The sequence below is a fragment of the Pleurodeles waltl genome, chromosome 2_1 (assembly GCF_031143425.1).
Source record: "Pleurodeles waltl isolate 20211129_DDA chromosome 2_1, aPleWal1.hap1.20221129, whole genome shotgun sequence".
NCBI lineage: Eukaryota > Metazoa > Chordata > Amphibia > Caudata > Salamandridae > Pleurodeles > Pleurodeles waltl.
This window is the reverse complement of record NC_090438.1, coordinates 881,210,825-881,225,744: the sequence shown is the minus strand read 5'-3', so window position 1 is coordinate 881,225,744 and position 14,920 is coordinate 881,210,825.

Genomic DNA, 14,920 nt, shown 5'->3' with positions numbered 1-14,920 from the left:
TAATAATATTACTAATGAAATCTATTTTGCCTTTTCTTTCTAGGTACCAACTGCTGTATGTTTTGATTAGAGACCTTAGATAGACGTTTTCCAAATTGATGTTCTAAATTGTTTTTCATGAAGCCCCACATGTTAATGCTAATTCGAGGTTAGATGAGGTATTCATTAGACTGACGGAACTGACGTGACTGACGTAGTGCTATGCTGAACTAAGACCTCTAGGAGGTATTATGTACTGCGATCTGTTCTTATTTACATAATCATCTTATGTTCCTGATCTTTGCATTATTGAAAGCTCATCGTAGTTGTCACCTTGTGATTATGTTCATATGCTTCTTGGTTTTGGGACTAATGCATTTACTATTAGATTCTAATCAATAGGGAATAAAATTCACTGAAATCTCCATTAAGGTGTGGTTATTCGTGACTGAAAGGTCATGATTGCGCTGAAGGTTTATTAATGACTAAAGTGAAATATATTTTGATGTTAACTGTTGACAATGTTATTGACATATTGATTGACTTATTGATTAGTTATCTTGTCTTACGGAGTCTCACCACTGGGTCCAAAGATTCATCGACATAAAACGAGTCCTGATGTGTATAAATTAACATAGACGGACGCGTTAGCACGAGCTTTCAATGATTGTTTATGCCACTGAATTTGCATGACGTTTTATCAGTAAAATTATTGTATAGTGGTAGATGTTTTCCTGATTGATTTATGTGTCCAACTGAACTTCCTAGAGCATTAAGACATGGCCACCGTTCACGAACCAATACAATTTTCAAGTGCATAAGATGGATCTTTCCACCTGTCCTTTACAATATTTTTTAAGATTAATTTGTCAACCTAGATTTTCAAATGAAAAGTATTATCTTAAAATCTTGACTTATGCATTTTTCCAAATATGTACCTCTTTTATATGACAAAAAGTGTATTACAAACCCCTGGACACTGAACCAAATATTGCTCTGACTAATGTTATAGCTTCTGGGACCAACTTGGGGTGATCAGCTAGAATGCTTCTGTATTGCTGACTATTTAAGAGCTGATTTCGATTTTGGTGGATGCGAACAGGCAGTCAAAAATCATCTGTTGACCCATCTGTCACCACTAAGATCAATCCAAACCACTTAGAATACGACTGTCTGATGGACGAAAGTCTGTCAATCCCCTCCATTATATTTTCATGACTCTGTCAAAGGCAGGATACTTTAAAAGCAACAGAGGGAGAGATCAAATGTTACTACACCATCCATCGAATTTTGAGTACTGTAAGAAACTGCCATACTAATTGTGATGGGTGGCTATATGCCTCTTTCTAGGTTCACCCCCACATTTCTGGACTGATGCTGCTGGTTTTACACAAAAGAAAACTGGTAGTAGTGGTCTAATGGGTGCGCTTCCCAAAGTCAATCCAAAGTGCTTAACATTTCTAATTTCAACCAGGAACAGTCCAAGTAAGATGAAGCGCGGCGCTGTACAGTATTGTATTCTTTACTGCCCAAAAACATACATAGGTGCCGCATGGTGACACCAAACATCTGATTCTAGAAATACACCAGCAGGCTCAAAAGGTCCATAGTGACAAAGTCAGGCAACTGAGTTTGGTTGTAGTGCGATCTGTATATTGTTTGTATGGGCGTCAATATGGCAAGATGAACATGTTTCACAATCACAGCCAACACGTGTTTCATCACATTTGTGACTTTTTCAAGGCTAGCTAAGTACGAGATGTAACTATCACGGCAACAGCATCGGGCCCATGAGTAAGAGCATTCCAGTGTCTCACTGTAATTAAAATAACTAACGGTGAATATAAAACCCGGTCATTGCTTCATGTAGCAAGAATAAGTGATGGTTTATAGAAAAATAGTGACCATGATAAGTGAGAGCCTAAAGTTTACCGTTGGTGACGAGTGGCGTCCAGAGACCAGTTACTACACAATAAATCACATTTTGAGTACTGTAAGAAACTGACATACTAATTGTGATGGGTGGCTATAACAAAATGTCTCTTTTTGTATGTTCACCCCCACATTTCTGGACTGATGCTGCTGGTTTTACGACTCTAAGAATGCTAACTAGACCTCAGTGCCAGACCACTGACCCTCTACTAACCCTATGCAAACTGCATATTCAATTGGATACACCCAATTGGCAAGGACTGACTTACTTGTAAGTCCCTAGCATATGGTACCTAGGTATCCAGGGCATGTAAAGCAGAGTGACCACTCAGGGCTGCAGCACTGTTTGTGCCTCCCTATGAGTGACAAGGTACAAAATGCCCCCCAGCCTGCCACTGCAGACTGGAGGACAGTATTTTCACTGCCAGTTCCATTTTGCCATTCACTCGGTAAGGAAGGCCTATAGAGTTCTATGGCAGGGAACTGTATTTTGTTAAGAAAGACAGATATATTTTTGACATGTCTTAGAAGCCAAAATTCCAAATCATCATTTTGCGGTGAATAACCTTAGTAGCCCCATTAGCAAACACAGGGTACTCATTTGGCATTCCATTCGGTTAAATCCTTGATGGGACTATTTATTTATTTGTGGCATTAAACTCAACCTGATGCTCAGGTTAAATTTAATACCACTAATAAAGGTAAGCAACTGTTAGAAAGATGCCACTCTGTGCTCCAGCTATCCCAATGGGTCACAAAGGCCCTGGCACACAGACAGTTTTCTGAACATAGGCGGTTGCCACAGTGAGAGGTGTCAACTACTTCCCCAGGATGGCCACTTGAGGGTGTTAGCCCAAAAGACAAGTTTCAAAGTTGAAGCCACCTTTATGAAGGAGGTAGTGCCAATACCCCTGTGCAGGATGCCTTTTATTTCTTCAGGCAAAGTGAAGAAAGGATCAAGATGGGGAAACTCACCCTCAAACCTGTTCTACCATGGGCATATAGCCCTCTGGTAGTCACAACTCTAGGGTGGGCTACCAAGCTCCAAACGACCAAGGAAGGGTCGTGCCATGTTGAAAGGGACAAGCATGTGGCACACATCACAGGAACGTCGTCACTAGGTAAGAGAGGACCCAGTAGCCCATTGGCTAGTCCCGCAGGGATCTTTCCTGGGATAAATCTGGCTCTCATTAGCACTCTGACCCTCAGTTCATGCTGGAATAGGAGAGAGGACTAAAGAAGGACTGACCAGCTGCCCTTGAACCTGCACACAGAGAGGCTGCATGGTCAGAAGGACTGATTTGCTGCACATTAGACTATCAAAGATTGGACTGTGCCTATGGCCACTGGCTAAGGGAAAAATTTATTTCCCGACATCCAACAACAGCAGTGAATCTAAGGATCAGTTCTCTGATCTCCTGGAACCAGCTTCAGGGACACAAGAGCTGAAGATGCCCAAATTGCCAAGTTGGTAGCCACGCAGAGGTTTTGCTGTTACCAGACACCGGACACACAAGAGGACAAATCCGAGATATCCAAAAGTTGCACCAGGGTCTGCCTGACCTGGGAGTATTATCAAAGTCTGGATTCAACATACCCAAGGGACACTAGCCCCCACCTAAGGGTTTCACCTCAACCATTTTGCAGACTGACCAGTAGCCCAGCTTCGGTTGGCGTGCTACTGCAATGTAGAGGACTTCAAGGGACCTTGGTCTCTGTGGCCAAGTTCACCTAACTTCACCTTGTTTTTAAAAGTTATAATATTTTTAAAATATGTACCTCTGAAACCCTCTAGTGGATTTTGTCTCATCAAGGACTCTAAAAATCATTCAAATATAATCTTGTTTTACAAATTAGTATCTTCTTTCTTTCATGTGTTGTTGTTTGTTTTCTCATTTCATTGTTTGGTACTGTTAAATGCTTTACACATTGTTCCTTTACTAAGTCTTACAGCTCACAGTCACAGCTACCCATGGATGAGCCTAACGTTAAGTAAATGTACATGACTGGACCTAAGATGGTATTTGAGAGTGTACTAAACAATAAGGCCCATAAACGTATCATACAGTACACTCATATCATCACAGTGGCTATCCACATTAAGGAACAATCCCAACCTCTGTCAGTTAACCGGAGCTCAACTCCCGGTAACTATGGCACAGACCGTGGAGGCTTAACTTAAAGCAATGTGCAAACTATTAATGCAGTAGGAAAATAGTATTAAAGATGAAATACAATTTTCATCCAGAAATGTAATAAACAAAATTCCATCAAAATAACAAGTCCCATAAGGAGAACTGGAGATAGGAAGTTGCAAGTAGGAATAGCACAAAGAAGCAAAAAGTGCCAATGATAGTCAGTGGTAGCTGTAGACTGGGAACTGGACGCAATTTGACGCTGACAACAACACAAGTGAGTGTGAATCAGATACACAAACCAGGTTCGTACTGGTCAAGGATTTTACCTTCTAACGTCACACCTTTAAGTCACAATCCACCACTGCAAGCCAATCTTCTTGGTTTCTAGGGTTCTTGAGCATAGCCTAAATGAGCGTCCTGCCACAGGAACAAAAACACCTCCTCATACCCAATGCTCTAGGAACAGTTTTCACAACCTCATTCAGGGTTAATAACTCAGAGAGCTGCAGCTAGAGTCAATTGCAAATTAGCTTAGAGATGTTTTAGGCAGAGAAAAGGTAACTTCCTAAAAGTACATTTAACATAATATTTATTAAACATTTGACTTCACCAGTGAGTTGGGCTTGTAATAAATATTTAAAGCGTTTATGAATATAAGTTTAAGTGTGTCCTGGCTGGAGGTGACCTTATTAAATTAAGTGTAACATTTGTAATGCTTTCCTAAGGATTGCTAGAGTGAAAATAGCTTTTGAGTTTTTTTTACTGTAAGAACAGGCGTAACATTACTTTCTGCATGTCCTACTTTAAAATACCATCCGCCCTGCCTTAATGGCAAGAAGGCCTTACAAGGGTTGACTTGCTAATAATTAACTGGAATTTGTTTAACCTGTAAAAAGGGTTTACTTTGACAGGTCAAATTTGCAGATTAAAAGTGCAAAAAGCAAGCTAAAATGGTATCCCTGAAGCCATGTTTAACACTTTAACAGTAGTGGATGGCACAATACGTGCTGAAATCCCCTAATGACATCTAACTTTTAAGTCCTGGATACTTTTTGTACCATATGCTTGGTACACATAGGTATGTTTCTGTAGGAGGCTGGCCTGGCTTGTAGTGGGTACCAGAGGTACTTACACCGTGTGCCAGGTCCAGTTATCCCTTATTAGTGTAGAAGAGGTGTTTCTAGCAGCTTAGGCTGATAGAAGGTAGCTATGGCAAAGCAGCTTAGGCTGAACTAGGAGACATGTAAAGTGGTGTCATATGCACAATATCATAAGAAAACACAATACACAGAGTTACTAAAAATAAAGGTACTTTATTTTTATGACAATATGCCAAAAGTATCTCAGTGAGTACCCTCAGTATGAGGATAAGATATATACACAAGATATATGTAGACAAACCAAAATTATGCAGGTAATAGCAAGAAAAGCAATGCAAGCAGTGTGAAATTACAGTAGATTGCAGTAGGAGCACATAGTTATAGGGGCAACACAAACCATGTACTCCAAAAGTGGAATGTGAACCACGAATGGACCCCAAACCTATGTGAGCTTGTAGAGGGTCGCTGGGACTGTGAGAAAACAGTGAGGGTTAGAAAAATAGCCCACCCCAAGACCCTCAAAGATAGGTGTAAAGTGCACCTACTACCCCCAGAGAGCACAGAAGTCGTGATAGGGGGATTCTGCAGGAAGAACAAACACCAGCAATGCAACAACAGTGGATTTCCAGACCTGAGTACCTGTAAGACAAGGGGACCAAGTCCAATAGTCGCGACAGTGTCGAGAGTGGGCAGGAGCCCAGGAAATGTCAGCTGAGGGTGCAAGGAAGCTGCCACCTGTTGGAAGAAGCTTGGAGTTCTGCAAGAAAGACGAGGACTAGGAACATCTCCTTTGGAGGATCGATGTCCCAAGTCGCAATGAAGCTTGCAGAGGTGTTCCCACACAGAAAGACTGCAAACAAGCCTTTCTAGCTGCAAGGGTTGTGGTACAGGTTTTTGGGTGCTGCTGTGGCCCAGGAGGGACCAGGATGTCGCCACTTGGAAGAGGAGACAGAGGGAGTGCCCAGTAAGTCAGGGAGCCCTCACAGAAGCAGGCAGCACCCGCAGAAGTACCTGACCAGGCACTTGGAAGAAGAGTGAACCGGAGTCCACGCGAAGTCACAAAAGGGAGTCCCACGATGCCGGAGGACAACTCAGAAGGTTGTGCACTGCAGGTTAGAGTGTCAGGGACCCAGGCTTGGCAGTGCATGAAGGAAATCCTGGAAGAGTGCACAGGAGCCCGAGCAGCTGCAAATCACGCAGTACCCAGCAATGCAGTCTAGCGTGGGGAGGCAAGGACTCACCTCCACCAAACTTGGACTGAAGAGTCACTGGACTGTGGGAGTCACTTGGACAGAGTTGCTGAGTTCCAGGGACCATGCTCATTGTGCTGAGAGGGGACCCAGAGGACCAGTGATGCAGTCTTTTGGTGCCTGCGGTTGCAGGGGGAAGATTCTGTCGACCCACAGAAGATTTCTTCAGAGCTCCTGGTGCAGAGAGGAGGCAGGCTACCCCCAGAGCATGCACCACCTGGAAACAGTCGAGAAAGCTGGCAGGATGAAGCGATACAAGGTTGCTTGTAGTCGTCTTGCTACTTTGTTGCGGTTTTGCAGGCGTCCTGAGCACTCAGCGGTCGATCCTTTGGTAGAAGGTGAAGAGGGAGATGCAGAGGAACTCTGATGAGCTCTTGCATTCGTTATCTAAAGAATTCCCCAAAGCAGAGACCCTAAATAGCCAGAAAAGGAGGTTTGGCTACCAAGGAAGGAGGATTGGCTACCAAGAGAGGTAAGAGCCTATCAGCAGGAGCCTCTGACGTCACCTGCTGGCACTGGCCACTCAGAGTAGTCCAGTGTGCCACAGACACCTCTGTTTCCAAGATGGCAGAGGTCTGGGACACACTGGAGGAGCTCTGGGCACCTCCCCTGGGAGGTGCAGGTCAGGGGAGTGGTCACTCCCCTTTCCTTTGTCCAGTTTCACGCCAGAGCAGGGCTGGGGGATCCCTGAACCGGTGTAGACTGGCTTATGCAGAGATGGGCACCATCTGTGCCCATCAAAGCATTTCCAGAGGCTGGGGGAGGCTACTCCTCCCCAGCCCTTCACACCTATTTCCAAAGGGAGAGGGTGTTACACCATTTCTCAGAGGAAATCCTTTGTTTTGCCTTCCTGGGCCAGGGCTGCCTGGACCCCAGGAGAGAAGAAACCTGTCTGAGGGGTTGGCAGCAACTGCAGTGGAGACCCCGGAAAGGCAGTTTGGCAGTACCCGGGTACTGTGCTAGAGACCTGGGGGATCATGGAATTGTCCCCCCAATGCCAGAATGTCTTTGGGGTGACAATTCCATGATCTTAGACATGTTACATGGCCATGTTCGGAGTTACCATTGTGACGCTGTACATAAGTAGTGACCTATGTTCAGTGCACGCGTGTAATGGTGTCCCGCACTAATAAAGTCCGGGGAATTTGCCCTGAACGATGTGGGGGCACCCTGGCTAGTGCCAGGGTGCCCACACACTAGGTAACTTTGCACCCAACCTTCACCAGGTGAAGGTTAGACATATAGGTGACTTATAAGTTACTTAAGTTCAGTGGTAAATGGCTGTGAAATAACATGGATGTTATTTCACTCAGGCTGCAGTGGCAGGCCTGTGTAAGAATTGTCAGAGCTCCCTATGGGTGGAAAAAGAAATGCTGCAGCCCATAGGTATCTCCTGGAACCCCAATACCCTGGGTACCTCAGTACCATATACTAGGGAATTATATGGGTGTACCAGTATGCCAATGTGAATTGGTAAATTTAGTCACTAGCCTGTTAGTGACAAATTTGGAAAGCAGAGAGAGCATAACCATTGAGGTTCTGGTTAGCAGAGCCTCAGTGAGACAGTTAGGCATCACACAGGGAACACATACAGGGCACATACTTATGAGCACTGGGGCCCTGCCTGGCAGGGTCCCAGTGACACATAGACTAAAAGAACATATATACAGTGAAATATGGGGGTAACATGCCAGACAAGATTATACTTTCCTACAGTTTCATATGCCAATTAACAGCATACCACTTTGATAAAGTTGAATGAAGGCGTTCAGGTACTTTTTCACCAATAAAGTGCACAGAATTCTAATGCCAGCAAAAATATACGGTCTTACAAAAGGAAGGAAAAAAATCCATGGTGACTACACAGAAAAGGTGGAATTTCTACAAGTTTATTTTATCCTTCAATGAAATATAGCAGTCCACCCTCCAAACCTGTTTTGGAAGAGGAAGAAGAGCATAAATAAGCAACCTTGCCCACAAAAACTGTAAAACCCACTTTATTAACACTCCAATGCTACCCCAAGCAGTGTGACTCTGGCATTAGTTATTGAACAACAACATAACAAAATAGAAAGTAAGTACAACTTTTTTAAATGCATCCATTTTTAACAATGCTACATGGAAAGAAAAACATATAATGCTAAGACTCTATAACTTAGCAGTTTTAAATATTTTACAAAATAAATGTATACTAATAATATCTCCAAATTGGAGTGTTTAACAAATCATACACAACTATTCCGAGCCTACCCTTCATCCCACTTCACCCACCTACCACATACACCACAGTCATATCATATAACCACTTACCCCAAGTATGTATTACCACTACCCAGTCACAGACATGGTACTTCTATAAATTTGGCATGTAATATCAATGACAGTACACAGTCTCACCTGCTCGACATTGCACTCCTATACGTAACCTAGGCGTAGGCATATATAGTGCATGGCATGGACTACATATGAACCCCAAAACCTGAAGCCAGTCATTCATTTAGTGACAAAACCCATAAAGGTAAATATAGTCATGCACACCCTGAATGTCACACATACTCGGCCCTTACAACAACACTTTCCTTTAAAAGGCATGTAAAAGGCAATGAAATTCAACTCCCACAAGGCGACATGTAGGAAATCACAAGACCTAGAAATTGAAGTAAATAGGTAACAAAAGCAACTTATTGGAATTTACAATCACCTGTAGCAAACTGTGGTAAAATGCCTCTTTTTGACTTGGCTAGCCCCCACTTGTTGCCTGGTATATGATGTAGCCTAGAAGTTGTTAGTGCCCAGAGACCCTTCTAACCATGAATCAGAGCTCTTTCCATAAAACTGTTGTGATGCATTGGCACAATTGGAGACACCTTTAGCTGCCCCATAAATCTGTGGTAAATTGTATTTAGGTAACCAAAGCAGAAGGTACTACGCGTAGACCCCTGAGGGCAGCAGCACTGATTGTGCACCTTGTAGGGTGATCCACCCAGATGCACCCAATCCTACCATTGAAGACTAGGTACTCTGGGGGAAACCTAAAACACAAGCTCGACACTGCATGCACTATGGGAAAGACACCCCTCTGGGAGGTCTTTCAGCCCTAAATCAGGGTGCACTATAATGTATGTGAGGGCATAGCTGCATGAGCAATATGCCCCCATTGTGTCCTTGCCAAACCTGGGATATATTGAGTGAACAGAGCAGCCATTTTAAACACATGTGCTAGACACTGGTCAATACAAGTTTAACAGCTACATGATGGAAACTCTGAACTCTGGGTTGTTTGGTATCAAACATCTCAGAATGATAAATTCAAACTGGTACCAGTATTGAATTTGTTTCTAAATGTACCAAAGGTTCACCTTAGAGGTGCCACCTACAAAAAAGTTAACTATCCTTGCACAATTGCTGACTGGTCCTATCCAGCATGCCACTACCAGACAACCATTCTACAACCTTGGGGTCAGAGATTTTTCTCTCTGGGTTGAAGAACAAAGCCCCTCCAGGGTGGGGATACTAACACCCCCTCCCTCAGGAATATGCACTTCCCTGGTGGCAAGCTTCAAAGGGCTTACCGCCTTTGAAAATCAACCCCAGGCCTGTTGCTAGCAGCAGGTGGCCACCCCCATTGCAAACCCCCTCTTTTGACTGCAACAACAGTGGGAAATTCAAAGAAAGGACAGGAGGAGAGGCCCCATGTGGCATGCACCACCCCTAAGGTATTGCCTGCAAGATGGACCCTCCATTTCATTTTCATCCATCTTGAATGGAAGGAAACAGCACCCACCCCTTGTGACACAGAGACTCCAAGGGGACCCCCAGGATCCAACTTTAAACTTACATGTGCAGCTCACTGCATAGTCCTTTTAGGCCACAGTAAGAGGCAATGCTCCGTTATTGCAATAACTCTTGTGGGCCTTCCGTGTTCCACTTAATAAGTGGCAAGAATATTTCATGGGCAAAATGATAGTACATAGCTCAAGGTGTCATGCTCCTTGTGGTAACCTGGGTCAGGGTTTTTGATGAAGGTGCTCTTATTCCTGGGACTCCCCATCTGATTGCTCTGATTAAAGGGTTTTTCACCCCTTCCATGCTGTGGATCTAATTGTTACTTCCTCGGACACGTTTGAGCTGTGCTAAGGATATAACCACTAAGTCCTGGCACTGGCCCACGGGGGAGTGCTGGTCGCACACCCAAACCCCATCGGCAGGGCTGGCAGTAGAAGTGCTTCCGCTGACACTCCCAACCTCCCCTATCCTACAGGGGCACCTAATGACATCAGCGCGCACTGCACGCTGACATCATTAGAGGCAGACATTTGCTTCGTGTGCGTCTGGGAGAAACAAGGGAAGTTTCTCCTGCGACCAGGGGGGTGGGTTCTCCAAAAGAGGCTTAGGGGAAAGGAAAAGCTTTTCTTTTCCCTCCAGGTCTCTATTAGCATTCCTGCTCTCCGATTGCACCACAATCGGGCAGCAGGAATACCCACTAGATGCCAGAGATTTTTGCTGTGGGTCAATTTCATAGTAGGGGAGTGGCTCCTTGGGCAAGGGTGGGCATATAAGCAATGCCCATTTCTGCCACGTCCTTAGGGGCAAATCGGCCTATTTTTATTAGGTCCATCCGTCCTCAAGGGAGGCAGAAGTCATTAGACACCAGGGAGTTTTTTTTTGTGTTTTTTTTTTTGTGTGGGGGTGGCCCCTTGGGCAAGGGTTGCTCTCCAAAGGGGGGCATAGTATTGATGGCCAACTCTGCCCACCTATTTTTTTTTAGGCCCATCAGCCCTCAAGCAGGGCAGAAGCCACTAAGGCACCTGGGATTGTTTTCTTTTTTGTTTTTTTGTGTGGGGGCGTCTCTTGGGCAAAGGTTGCCCCCACAAAAGGAGGCACATAACTGTTGCCCATTTCTGCCACCAGTGGGGGAAGATCAGCCTACTTTCTGTAGGCTCATCCGCCCCCAAGAGGGGCAGAAGCCATTAGACACCAAGGAGTTTTTAGTTTTTTTGTGTGGGGGAGCAGCCCCTTTGACAAGGGTTGCTCCCGCAATAATTCAAATCCTTTGATTCCTTTGCTGTGCCTCCTTGCGGTTTTGGCAGTGGTTGACCTGCAGTTTGTGTAGTTGCATGTTTGGGTAAGAAAATCTATTTACTCCATACATTAATTACTTTTTGGGAAATGGTGTACTAAAGGCAGGGTTGTGTGTTAAATTGTCCTTAGATTCGTGCACAATTATACTTGTTTTGTCTTATGTGTAATTTTCTTTTCTTTTTCCTTTCTATTTACTCCACACATTAATTACTTATTTGGAAATGGTGTACTAAAGGCAGGGTTTTGTGTGAAATTGTCCTTAGATTCGTGCACAATGATATTTCTTTTGTCTTATGTGTAATTTTATTTTATTTTTCCTTTTCAGTGGGATATAATTGGTGCTTGCTGTGCTTGCTGTGTGTGCAGAGTAGATGCTGGTGAGTCTAGCTTTTTCAGGCAAGTGAGTGGTGTAGTTTTTGAGTATATAGGTATTTGTGATAAAGCCACACTTTGTTTATTACTTATTTTACATAGTGGTGGTTGTTGTTGATGTATTTGTAAAGTTATTTGTATTATAAAGGATCATGGCTAGCCACAGTATGACTGCTCAGCAGGTTGTTGGAATGCTTTTTAGTAGTCTTCTGACCATGATTATGAGACTGACTCTGTAACTGAGGCAGAGGAGGAAGTGCAGGATTCTAGCAGTGAATTTTCTGTCAGAGGGGAATCCAGAATGAGGAAACCACTCTCAGTATGGATGAAGTGCCTGTTTTAGAGGAGCACACTGATGTGCCAATAGTGCAGCAGCCAGGGGCTGAAAGGCTTCCCATTGGAAGTGCTGAAGTCTGGGCTGCCGCAAACATGGAGCAGCCGGAGTTGCATGCCTCTACTGGTCCCCTAGGTTGTAGAATGTATACTGAAAACTTTTTGCCTATAATTTGTTTTCAGTTGTTTATGGGCTATGTGTTTTTGGATGAGATTGCTGTGTGGACTACTGTGTATGCTGAACAGTATTTGAGGCATAACAGTGTCAGACTTAAGCTACACTCTAGAGCTACCCGGTGGGTACTCACAAATCTGGATGACTTAAGGAAGTTCTTGGGTTTAACTTTTTTAATGGGGCTGACAAGGAAGCCGTCACTGTCTTTATATTGGTTTTCCCTTGATGGCAATGGCTATAATTCCTGCAACCATGAGTCATAATCGGTATTTGCTTCTTCTTCGGATGCTGCATTTTGTTGATAATGCTTTAGCATTGCCAGGAGATCACCCTGGTTCTGACTGTCTTTTCAAGATTCAGCTTTTTCATGATCACTTTGTAGATCGGTTTTCAGAGATCTGTGTTCCAGGGAAAGAAATAGCTGTGGATGAGTCTTTGATCCTATTCAAGGGCTGTTTGGTTTTTAGGCAGCACATTCCTAGCATGAGGCCACATTATGGAATTAAGATGTATATGCTGTCTGAAAGTAGTACAGAATATGCTTATAATTTCCTGGTCAATACTGGTAGGGATTCCAGTATTCACCCCTCTGGTTGTCCATCCACTTTTGGAGTTAGTGAGAAAATTGTGTGGGAACTTGGTAGACGACTATTTAACAAACTTTATCATTTGTATCTAGATAACTTCTACACTGGAGTGCAATTGTTCAGGAAATTATTCAAGGTGGACACTGTTGCTTGTGGCACAATCTGCTCTAACTGTAAAGTCTATCCAAGGGAGTTACGATGTTAAAAACTTTGAGAGAGGACAGTGCAGTGCTTTGCATAATGAGGAGTTGTTAGTTGTGAATTTGTTGAAAAGAGGGATGTATACATGCTGACTAACATTCACATGAGTGCACTACCCCTGTTTCTGTTTGGGGTCAGGCACACCTATGTGCAATTTAGAATATAATAAGCACATGGGTGGTGTAGCTAGAGTAGATCAGAGGTTGGAACCTTACACTGCTGTTCGTAAGGCTTACATTTGGTATGAAAAGTTGGCTATGTCTCTTCCACTTAGCAACTTTTAATGCTCTTCTTGTGTTCAAGGATTATTCCCCTGATTCAAAGATGACATTTGTTAAGTTTCAGGAGTCTGTCATAGAGAGCCTTTTTGTGGTGGAACAGGCAAGAGTTCCTAGAGAAGCAGTGGTGGAGGATGTGGCTAGATTGAAAAATCGCCACTTTCCTGAATACATTCCTCCTATGCCCAAAAAATACTTTCCTGCTAAGAAATGTACAGTCTTTGCCCAAAGAGTAATCTGGAGGGAGACTCGTAGGTGCATCCTTGATTGTCCTTCTAAGCCTGGGCTGTGTGTGGCCAGCTGTTTCAGAAGTTATCACACCCAAAAGAATTAATGGAAACTACCTTGAGCGTAAAACTAACCTGCCTGTTCTGTTTTGCGAGGGAACGTTGGGTGGTCAAACTTTTGTGCCAGTGTGTTGATCCTATACAGAAATATGGGGAAAATTTGCTTTTTTAGCTAATTTAGAGTTTTGCAGGGGATTCTGAGTAAGAAAACGTTGGGGGATCTATACAAGCCGCAACACCCTAGACTCCACTGGGTGCCTAGTTTTAAAAAAATGTCTGGGTTTGGCAGGTTTCCTTAGATGACCACCTCACCCAGGAACAAAAAGGCAGGTAACCCCTCCTTGCAAACTTTGGGTAGTTTTGTACTAGATCATTTGGATGTGTACATGGTCCATTTTGGGGCATTTCATGTTGCAGGTAATAGGCTCACCCACTCAAGAGAGGAACCACTTTGATAAGGAGACTTGGAGAAATGCGTGTTGCAAGGAGGTATGTGGCGCCCTTCAGATTCCAGAACTTTCCATCACCAAAATGTGAGGAAAAAGTGTTTTTTAGCCACATTTTGAACTTTGCAATGAATTCTGGGTGACAGAATCTAGTGAGAGGTACACAAGTCATCTCATCCTGGATTCCCCTAGGTGTTTAGTTTTGAAAAATGTGTGGGTTTGGTAGCTTTCATTAAGTGCTGGCTGAGAGAAACCAAAATCCACACCTAGGCACAACAGTTTTCATTGGAAAAATTTGAGGGCATATTTATCCTCTGTTTACGCCGGATTTGCGTCATTTTTTTTTAAGCAAATCCAGCGCAAACTTAACTCCATATTTATACTTTGCCGCCAGACCCGCCTAGCGCCAAATTTATGGAGTTTGAGTCATTTTTTTTACTGTGGAAACATACCTTGCGTTAATGAGATGCAAGGTAGGAGTTCCAGGGAAAAAATGTCTCTAAGGCCTTTGCGCCTTATTTATACTCCCGTGAAAAAATGACACATGGGAGGGCGAGGGCCTTAAAAAATGACTCTAAACCAGTTTAGAGTCATTTTTTAATGCCTGGGTCTCCGACTATGGAAGCAGTCCACAGGTGCCCTTCCCTGCCCCCAGGGACACCCCCCTGCCACCCTCGCCCACCCCTGGAGGACACCCATGGACAGGAGTAATTTCCATTGGAGTTGTGCGTCAAAAAATGATGCTATTCAGGTTTGAGTC